The 11473-nt window shown below is 35.6% G+C and overlaps 1 pseudogene; it reads right to left on the bottom strand.

The window, feature by feature from the left end:
* Nucleotides 1–4630: 4630 nt before the first annotated feature.
* Nucleotides 4631–7549, bottom strand: LOC110024455 (annotated as a pseudogene).
* Between the last annotated feature and the right edge of the window lie 3924 nt (nucleotides 7550–11473).

Here is an 11473-nt window from a genome sequence, read left to right as displayed (position 1 = left end):
AACTTGCTCCTTATCTGAGTGTATCGCAAGAATTTCAGAGATGAAGGCAATGGTTTTGAATGAAACAGAGAGGGACATGGAAGGGTTTTGGGCAGAGGCGAGGGCTTCATGTAGAGAAGACAAGAAGCCGGGGGGAGAGATTAGAGCAAGCCCTGAAGGGAAGTGATTTCGGGCGGGATATAGGATTAGTTTCGACGGCCTATAAACACTTTTTTTTTTGCATCAGTTATCAACACTATTACCAACGACCATTCCCTTCGTTTAATTATAAAATGCGTTGGTTAAAACCCCGACAGATGGCAGGTTCGAAGAAAACCCACGAACTATAGTCATCAGATGATATTTGCTTATAACCGACATATTATTCCATCGATTATAATTAAAAGCAGTTTGAAAACAAAATATTATTGATAAGTGACAATATTTATTGTAGTTATGGCGTTGCAATTAACCAAGATAAAAAATAGCCACAAAATTGTCACTAATTAGAATAATTTTCTGACATGTAACAAGCCATCAATTTTTCTTTCATTTTAAGCATTTTCCCCCGTTAGTTTAGACGAGCAAGCTTTGAATATAAGGGCATTTGCGTCAGATTTTCGTCATGTTTGCGTCAAATATAGTGCTATGCTTTCAAGTAAGATATTTTTCGTTGACTTATTAAATGCAAATTTGATGCAAAATCCGTTGCAGTTGACGGTTGAGGTTCACCTTTTGCATCAAAATTATTGGACACAAAGTAGCCGTAAAATCTGATAAATATCATAAAGTTTTCTTTGCACTTCAAATACTAATATGACGCTAATATTTACATAAAAAAAAATCGGACCTAAATATCAGAATCTAATTTTTACTTCTCCTGTAGTATAAAAGCTTGCATTTTCAAAACTTTTGGGGGCAAAGTGTGACTCTAGCATTTTGAATTTGGAAAACTTCATAAGAATCAGATTGCAGCAATCAATGGTGGCCTCTTACGATATATATAATTCATAAAGAGGCATAAGACGATAAATTTTTAATTGAAAAATCAAATGAAAATATACCTCTTACATTCTATTAGAGAAATGAGGAAACTGATGCCTCATAGTTAGAATAAATAATTTCCTTATCCCAAATCTCTATGACCAAAGATGAGGCCTACAATATGTACCATCCAATAAAGTTTAAAAACAACATTTTAGTGATACAAGTTGCTGTAAAAGCATGATGCTGTTGTTGATGAAGCTAAGCAAAGCAGATCCATTTTTCTTTACTAAAGTTTCTCATTATATTGTATCATAAGAATCAGATACATACTCCATGTATTATATGATGCATAAAGTTTAGAACTAGAATGGCTAAAACATCTTCATCCAAATAGACCTTGAATTCAATTTATTAACTTAATGTAGGTCCAAGCATGCACTGCAGAGAATGTTATTAGCTTTTGGTAGCAAAGGCAAATGTGAGTCTCTTGTACTATTTCCAATCTAAAAATAGTAATTTAATTATATTTTAAAAATATTATTTAACAATCTTCTTTTAACAAAAGATTTTTTCCTAGCTCTATGTTATGCTTATTTTCTGGTTATTAAAATTGATTAATAACAACCATATAGTTTTGCAGAGTCGCCTTGAATAGACTAAAAAACGAAGTTCATATTTATCTTAATTTCATTTTAAATACATACATATATCTATATATATATATATATATATATAGCGATAGTAACATGCTATTCTTTTGTATTTTAGAAATTACAGGGATAATTGAGAACCAAAGCATAATTAGATTACTATTTTTAGAATAACTAAACAAAACATTAAAGTGATGTTCTGAAAAGAATTTGAGTCAACTTAGAGCCAAAGCATCATTTATTCAATTTGGCTTCAAAAGAATTCATATCAAATAAGAAGAGAAAGTATTGTTTAAATAAATAATATATCAGAAGAAAAGTCATTCATAATTGAATTCTTGCCCTATTAAGAACTCGGCAATTGATGCTACAACTGATGTGCACTTTTTGTAGAGGGAGCGAGTATGTAGATGCTGATGATATGTCAATCTTTTCTTAGCTCATCCCACAAAAAACATTAGGCTTTTGTCTCATTTACAAGATGCTGACATGTCTATTCGTTTACTTTGTGATTCTCAGACATTATTGTATTTTATTGTGTTGAGATGTTCTTTATGAAATATTCTACTTTGACCTCTAGCTTCTGCATATTTTTATTCCGAATCTTTAATCCAATAAACCAATGGTTGTATGTATTAAAATAATATTGATGCTTCTTGATTTATTAATAGTTAACAACATTATGAGTCAACTCACAATTTGAACACCACTTGCTAACCCATGTTGATCATTTAAATGAACTAGTTCAACTGTGGTAGAAAGTAATATAATATTCAACACATAGATATAAATAATAAATTTAGTTGCATAATTTTATTATTACTTTATAATTTTATTTTAAATGAGAGATTATTATTAATTTTTGAAGTGACTTATGTGACCCTTGACATGAACATGGCAAGTAGGGGTGTAAATGAGTCCAGTCAAGCTGGAGTCATCATCGACTTAATAAAGTGCTTGAGCTTGACAACTCAAAAGTAAAATAAAAATGTTGAGTACAATAGCTCTTTGAAGGAAATAACATAATTTGCTTAAGGTTAGTTCACAAATGAGTCCATTTAAAGATAAATTTGATTCTCCTTAGAGCATAAGGAAGCTATCACTGTTATTAGTATGCACCAAATAGTAAGAGCATATGCATTCGTAAGCATGATTCCAATCTGAGATACGAATGCTATTTGAAGTCAACATCAAAGAGTTTTACATGTAAAACTCTTTGGTGGATTTACATGTAAATAACACCCGAGATTTCTGCCATGGAAAGCGAGAGAGAAGGATAGAATGAGACGGGATTGGCACGCAATGGAGGAAGGAAGATGAATTGAAGCAGGTAAATTATAAAATGGGATTTGAATTTTGCAAAAGGTTCCACCGGCGCTGTGACAAAAGTTTTGTACCGCAGGTGTTGTTTTGTTATTAAGTTTTGATATTTTGAATGCAAATGTGTAAAAAATGAAGTTAGGGCGTAATATATGTAAATTGTTATGTTTTGTGACAAAGTAAAAACGAAGAAATTTGTAGTTCATTTTAAATTGTTTTTTATATCTTTTGAAGACTGCACAACTCCCAAGTTTCTCTCCACCAAATGTTTTGAAGTTAATTTGAATTCTCTTCCTTAACTCACAATACAAACTAACACTCAAAATAAAAAGAAAGCGGCCAACGACGGCGACGGTTACTTGGATGAATGATGGCTATGGATGTCTAATGACTGGCCTCTTCCTTTGATGATCCAAGTCTTCTTTAATAAAAATTCAAAGGTTGTCTTAGTGTCTCTTCAAAATGTGTCTTCATTTAATGAATTTTTTAGAAATTCATCCTATCAAAAGCGAATGGAATGAAATTTCGTGTCCATGAATTATTTATTTCAAACACCTCTTAAAAAATTCTTCTAAATTCAATGAATCATCAAATAACTACTTATGGCGCGTAAGCACGAGGTACCTGACGCTTAGGCGCGGCTTTCTGACGCATAGGCACAAATGCTGGACACTTAGACGCCCCAGCTCATTTTTGCTCCAACATTGACCATTTTTCACTCATTTTATTATTTTTTCATCCATTTGATTGTACCCGAAAGAAAAACACATAAATATCTTTCATTAAAGCACAATATCTCAAAATGGGTATAAAAATGTGTATAAAAACACTATATATTTTAGATGTATCAATAACCACCGACCGTCGTCGACCACTACCAACAACAGTCGGCCCTCGCTAACTGTCATCGACTACCGTCAACTGCCGTCAATCACCGCCGACCTCCGTCGACCTCCGTCGACCGTGGACGACCACTGCCGACCACCGTCGACCCCTGCCAATCGCCGTCGACCACGACTGACCGCCGCTGACTTTTCGTTGATCACCGTTGACCGGTGTCGACCAATGCTTACTTCAGTTCACCACCATCGACCATCGTCGACAAGCGTTGACTTTCGTCGACCGCTGTCGACCTCTGCCAACCATCGTCGACCACCGTCAACCGTTGATGACCACCGCTAACCACTATCGATCACCACCAATCATCTTCAATCACCAGCAACTAGACACAGTAAGTCGACATTATAATCTGAAAAATATAGTTATACTTTCCCATCTGTGGTATAAGAGATTTTTGTATTCATCAATCAATAATGAATTTTCGCAACTGGATCAGATTTTGTGGTTTTTCTCTTTATGAGGTTTTCACGTAAAAACTTTTGGAGTCATCACTACTTGTTTCTCTTTCATCTATGTGTGTGTTGAATTCTAGTACAACTCTAAGACAATAATACATTACCCTATTGCCGTAAATTTTCTAGCACACATCAGCTAACATAAACTTGAATGCACATTTTTTTTCCATGAAGTTTATCATTTGAAATAAGGTTCTATATTTGTCAATATTAGATTAATTATTAAATAAGAAAAATAAATGATTTTATTAGAAAATAAGGACATAATTTATTTTAGCATGGCTTAGGTTTAAGAATGATTTGAAAAATGAGGAATAAAAAAAGCGATCAAAGGCCACATAAATAACCTTTTATTCCTTAAATAATTTTTCTCACGCATACATAACTACATATCTCCTTTCCTTCAGAATTCATCATAGCACAACATCCAACCTCCTGCTTACGAAACGAACCAATCATCATTCACAAACTCTCGCCGCTTACATAAAGCTCTTAAAGGCGTAGCCATGGGCATAGACAACCCATCCCCTTCTCTCATCTCCACCTCCTCTCCATCTCCTACTCCCCACTCGAAGCACTGAATCAACGCCCCCAGCGCAAGCCCCACAATGCGCAGCGCAAGCGCCTCCCCGGGACAGCCTCTCCTCCCCATCCCAAAAGCCAAAAACTTTCCTGACTTCTTTCCTTTTTCCTCTAACTTTCTTTCTCATCTCTCCGGTCGAAATGCTTCGGGGTCCTCCCACAGCTCCGGGTCTCGGTGGATGGCCCATGTATTCACAAGCAGCATTGTTCCCTTCGGGACTTCCATGCCGCTGACAGTGCAGTCGGCGGCAGACTCATGGGGGATGATTGGTCCCACTGGTCTGAGACGGAGCGTTTCTTTGATGATGGCGTTGAGAAAGGGAAGGTGTGGGAGGTCGGATTCGTCGATGAGGCGGATATTGCTGGTGCGGGAGTGGAGTTCGCTCGCGGCTTTTTGGAGGGAAGACGGGTTGCGCAACAGGAGGGCGAGGGCCCATTCTATTGCTAGGGCCGAAGTGTCTGTGCCTCCTAATAGAAGAACCTGCTTATAACAATTTTAAAGCAGGATTATATGTATATAGATATAGATATATCAAATTGCTATAATTTATTAATATTTTCTTTTAAAATATTTGTGAGAACATTTTAATAATCGAGGAGGTGCACATGCCTGCTCATGCCATCTCTTCTTTCATTCTGTCATTGCTGCTTTCTAGCAATTAGGATTATAGTAAAGTTTCACTTTGAAAAGGTTGGCTCTTTGAATTTTCAATTTTTTGAAAGTTATTTTATTGCCAATTACATTAATAGAAATCAGTATATAAAAGACTATGCAAATTTAAGAGATATTATCGACAAGTTGCTGTTTTTCTTCATTTTTAATATTTAATGAACATATAGTTAATAACAAGATAATTAGAATAATATTATATGATTATATCGATAAGTTTTTTGTTCAATTTAAGACGCATTGATCTGTTATGAAGAAGACAAAAAAAAAAAAAAACAGACAGGGACATGCAAATATGTCACCCAATTCTTATGTATCCAAATATCTAACGTCTAAAATTTGTTTTCTATATTAATTCACGTCTCTTATATCGTTTTACATCACATAAAAAAATGTCATAATTTTAATTTCTTAAACGTGAAATATGTCTTTTCTGTAAAATTTGAATTTTAGGTGTTAGATACATAATTACATAGGAATTGAGTGGTATATACCTCAACCTTTCTAAATAAATAAATTAAAAAAAAATATTTGAAAAAAAAAGGGCTGGGTTTAGGGCTGTAAACGAGCCGAGCTTGAGCGAGCTCAGGCTTGGCTTGTGTTCGGCTCGTTCGAAATAGCTCGTGTTCGAAATCGGCTCGTGTTCGAAATCGACTCGTGAACAGTGTGTTCGTGTTTGGCTCGATTTAAATATTTGTGTTCGTGTTCGGCTCGTGTTCGGCTCGAAATTGGCTCGTTAAACTAAAATTGAGAAAAATAGATGTAAAGTGTGTGATTCGAACCTAGATCAAATATATACAAATGAAGACACTAACCACGCTGTCACATGAGGTGTTATGATTTAAATTTAGACATAAATATATATAATATATTATTATATAAATAATATATGTAATATATTGTTATATAAAAAGTTATATAATTTTTTTTTGAGCCATTTCGAGCCGAACACGAGCGAACAAACTGTTGTTGAGCCGAACACGAGCTGTTCACGAACAACGAGCCAAATTGACAGCCCTAGCTGGAATGGATGAGCTTAGCTTACCGTCATCACACCTTTGATAATTCGGTCTGTGAACTGCTTCGGATCACTTTTCTGCAATGCCAACAACACATCAATTAAGCATTTTCTACGCTTGCATGAACTCTCCTCTCCACTTTCTTCTTCAACCCTAATATTTTCAGTACATTCCGCTCTCCTCTCCTCAACAAGCTCTTGGAAGAACGCATCCCTCATCTTCTGCAGCTTCATTACCCTACTCTCAAATCCTTTATAACCAAACCACCTCAGCAACGGCAAAAAGTCAACAAGATTACCGGCGCCAGCCACCGAAAACGACTGCTTCACAATCTCGAGAAACCACTTTGCCTGCTTCGCCTCTCCTTCTTCGTTCCTGCAAAACCTCTTACCAGCCACCATTCGCATCATCACGTTGAGGGCGAGTTCGAATAGCCTTGGTCGCACTTCAACTGCTTCGTTGTTGCTTGAATCGCTTGCAAGTGCTCTCAACATAGCGATGACTTCTTCTTCACGAACTTTAGAGAAGGTGTCGATGCGTGAAGTGGAGAAGATTTCTTTAGCGGTGATGAGGCGGAGGTTGCGCCAGTGGGGGCCGTAGGAGGCCCACACTAGAGAGGTATAATCATAGCCGAGGTGTTTTCCTGCGAGGAAGTGTGGGCGATTGGCAAAGGTGATGTCGTTAACGGAGAAGCATTCCATTGCCGCGGTGGCCGAGGAGACAAGGAGAGCAGGGCGAGAGCCGAAGCGGAGGGAGAGGACAGGACCGTGGCGTGAGGAGAGGGCGGTGAGGGAGCGGTGGATGGGGCGTTTGAGGAGGTAGAGATGACCGATAAAAGGGAGAGAAGCAGGGCTTAGTGAAGAGCTCTTCCATCTCCAATGATGGCAGAAGGAGGTGAAGAGGAGAAGGACAAACATAGCCAAAAGAATGGTGGAAAATATTTCCATGGTACCGGAAGGAATTATTGTTGGGATGTTATTAGAGAAGTTACCACAAGTGCGCGAATTTATACTAATTAGGAACAGATTCTAACACAAAATTATATAAGAAATGATTCTTGAGAGTTTCTTATAAGGGGCATTTGCACAAATACCACTCAAAGTCTATGTATTTACATATCCAACACATAGACTACAATTTTTACATTTATAGCACCCAAATTTATCATTTCACATTAAAAATATAATTATTTTAACTTTAGAAAAGATCCACAACTCGTGTTCCTGCTTACTTGACAACAACTTTATATATGCTTAAAAATACAAGTATTTAATACTGCTGCTAAAAGATTTAATTCCTCAGCAACGGCACCAAAAACTTAACAATGGTTATAGATTCGATAAAGATGTATATATAAAATATTCAATAATACTAAAGTCACAATTATCAACGCAAGTATACGTATCGCTCAAGTAATATATGGCTCTAATGAAGTCCTAGATATCGATCCCACAGGGAGTAATATTAGAAGTTACGAATTAAGATTTTAGAAAAGCAACACTTAATCGCAACAATGGAATTGAAATTGCTTATCTGTAACTAATAGACAATTGAAATAAATATATAATTTTAATAACTCTTAAGTAACTAATAACTCTTAAGACTCTTAAGTAACTAATTATACTAATAAAGGTTTTAATTTGATATTCAATATATAAGAAAGCATCATTCTCCTTGTCAAGAAATTATAGTGAATAGATAAAGTGAATCAATTCAAATTTTGTTGTGCCAAATAGAAGCATACATATTCTTTACATTTTGGTCCAGGCATAAAGAACATTGACTAATCCTACGCTTGTTTACTGAATCTACGGCGAGGTTGGGAGGATACTGACTCTCACTTCGGAGCTCCCATGTTCCCCTCGCCTGTGGGCTAATATGTACACTTCAGCACCCAAGCGATAGGACCGAATTTGGGATTTTAGTTTGTCACTCTAAAATCTCCAATTCTATGCCCGATAATTTTATTTCCCTATTTATTTGCACCCAATTTCCAAGGGCTTTGACCTCCCTGAATCTCGGATGTAATCTTCATTTTAGTTGTAAAACTCAACATATTTTAACAAATTATTTGGCCAGATTGAAAGTAAATTAAGATCGAAGTGAAAAGATCATCACAACTTCCTTAACATTTTCATGGCTCAACCAATTCAAATCATCATTTCACAAATCTCAAGATAAGAAGAAAGACAGATAAAACTACTCAGATCTCATCGGGAAAACACAACAAAACTCGGAATTCATATATAAAAGCAAAGTCATACAAACTACAACAAGTAAATAACACTTATCTCTAATTCTCCCCAAACAAACTCCTTGAAGTTCTTCTGAATCTCTTTTTTTCTTTACAGTACACATAAGCGGCAAGGAGGAAGAAATCTCTCACTTTCCCTCCACTTTTACAATCTCTCGAATAATTCCTCACAATTAGGCTCTCTACTAAACTCTCTATACACTATTGGAACCTCTCTAACCTCCAGGACCACTAGAGCCTCTAGAGCCTCTCCCTCTTTTTCTTCATTTTTGGCCAAATTCTTCTTTTAAAATTGTGGATGAGTTTTCCCAAGAGTTGCCTAAGCATCCCTCCAAAATTTGTCCTCATCCAACGCAATGTTAGACATACCCGTCGATCTAGCCGTCGGCGGCCTCAAGGGCGCCGTTGGCGGGCCTTCTAAGTTAATTAAATCTGGAGTCTCGGGAAAAGTTCGTCGTTGGCGCCCTAGTTCAAATCTTTACATTTTGATCTTTTTCGCTCCAAATTCGCTCATTTTTGCATCTTTTTTTTCCAATGATCTTAATTCATCATTCTTGCAATAAAACATCAAAAATTCATTTCTTTAAAGTGCAATATCATCAAAAACAGTGTAAAATATGTATGAAAATCTCAACATATTTTCCTTTGGTTATATGGATTATGACATTTTCAGAGAACTTTGAGTTGACTTAGTGTCAAATGTTTCGACCCTAAAAGGCCACTTCAAAGCGTCGAGCACTATCCGACTCAAATCGAACGAAAGTCCGCCACAAATGCCCTAATATATCCATTTCACGTGACAGAGCCTTATTTCTTTTTTTTTTTTTTTCTTCAACTATGCTCCGGTCTCGTGCTTCTTTAGGTGATTCTCTCCACCAAGCTCCTCCGGATACCAGCGGTCATTTAACCGGTGAAATCATGGCTCCGACGATCTTTTCCTTTCTCCTACCTCTTGGGAATATTACAAAAATTTATATTCATTCCACTTAATTCCAATGTATTTACAAATCTTACTCCTAAACTTTACTTTTTTTTCATATATATAATTTGGTAAATCTGGTTTCTTCTCAATATCTCTCATTTTTGTCTTAAATCATAGATTTATTAAATCTTACCATTTGCATCAATGAATTTAGTAAATATGAATTTACAAGATTTACTTTTACCAGACAACCCCTTAGTATGCACCATAAGGCTTGATTCATGTCGGGCTAGGCTGAATTCTTCTAATTAATGATTTGAAATTTGATGAAATTTGCTAATTCCTTCATTTTTTAAGTTATATCACATATGCATCATTAAAAATTACAAATTGGAGTATTTAAGTATTTTTCATCTGTGAAGAGAAGCATAAATTTAAAGACGTTTTGATCCTTAAGCCTCGCAATTAAATAATTGCAGAGGTGTTTCGATTGGCAAATGCATTACTTTAATACATTCTCAACAAGCCAAATACGTACCATGGAAGTTTGTCATATTTGAATTAAAATATTAACACAGTGACAATATTTTCATCTTCCACTAAGCCAGGCGGAGCAGAGAAAGCAGGAACCGAATCCCTGAAAGGCACCATTGATGCATATTCCCTCCTCCCTTCTTTGGAAATTTACAACTCACAAGTCCATGCTTTTGCTTCAAGTATCGGCTTTACATTTTCTTTATACGAAGACATCATCATTTTGTTCGTCTCAATCGTACATGCAACTCCAAATGTAACATCGAGGGAATATTTCACGTTTTATGTTTTTAAAAAATATACATTCAAAATGGATAAATTATGTAACTTTTATTCTTTGTCCTCAAGCCTGCATACGAATGTATGTATGTCTGATATCTGGTTGTATTGATCCATATATGTTGCAGATGAATTTTCGAATTTTGAGATCATCATTGTATAATAAAATATTTTCGGGATGAAAATGACTAACTAATTATCCTTGAATGATGTTGAGGACTTTATGCAGGTGACATCACAGCTGCCTATTTACCGTTCTGAGGGTAAGTTTCGATGTCCTTTTGTGAATGTCAATACTCAAGTGTATCTTCGATTTGAAGAAGTCATGTTGGATCTATACTGCAAGAGATTTAAACAAAATTTATTAAAACTGGACTGCACATTGTGAGCAATAACCAAAAGTTTAATACAATCGAGTTGGTGCCTCAACAAATTATGCCACTCCAACATAGGAATGTGATTCTCACACGTTTGAAGAATTGATTCATGATGCACACGAGCTCATTTTGTTGAGAATGTTCTAGATGAAAATCAAATATCGAACAATGAAGCTTAACAATTTTATCATTTATTGAATGTTACGCAACAACGTTTATGGGAATGTTGCACTAAGCATTCCGAGTTATTATTAGCGTTGAGAATGTTGAGCATCAAACCTGATTTTAAAATTTCTAGAGAATATTTCAATCAGGTAGCAACATTATTGGGAGACGAACTCTATAATGAAGATAATTCCAGATGTCCTGTACGGAAAAAAAAATTAGTGTCCAAGTTACAATTATTATCTAAGAAGATAGCTTGTTGTGTCATGTTGTGTCAATGACTCATGATATATTATAAGACTGATGCACTCGAGATGAAATGTTGATTTTGCATTGTGGATAAATTCAAACATATATATATATATATATATATATATATA

This window comes from Phalaenopsis equestris, unplaced genomic scaffold (genome assembly GCF_001263595.1).
Source record: "Phalaenopsis equestris unplaced genomic scaffold, ASM126359v1 Scaffold000256, whole genome shotgun sequence".
NCBI lineage: Eukaryota > Viridiplantae > Streptophyta > Magnoliopsida > Asparagales > Orchidaceae > Phalaenopsis > Phalaenopsis equestris.
The sequence above is the reverse complement of the archived record's forward strand: the minus strand, read 5'-3'. Positions and strand labels throughout refer to the sequence as shown.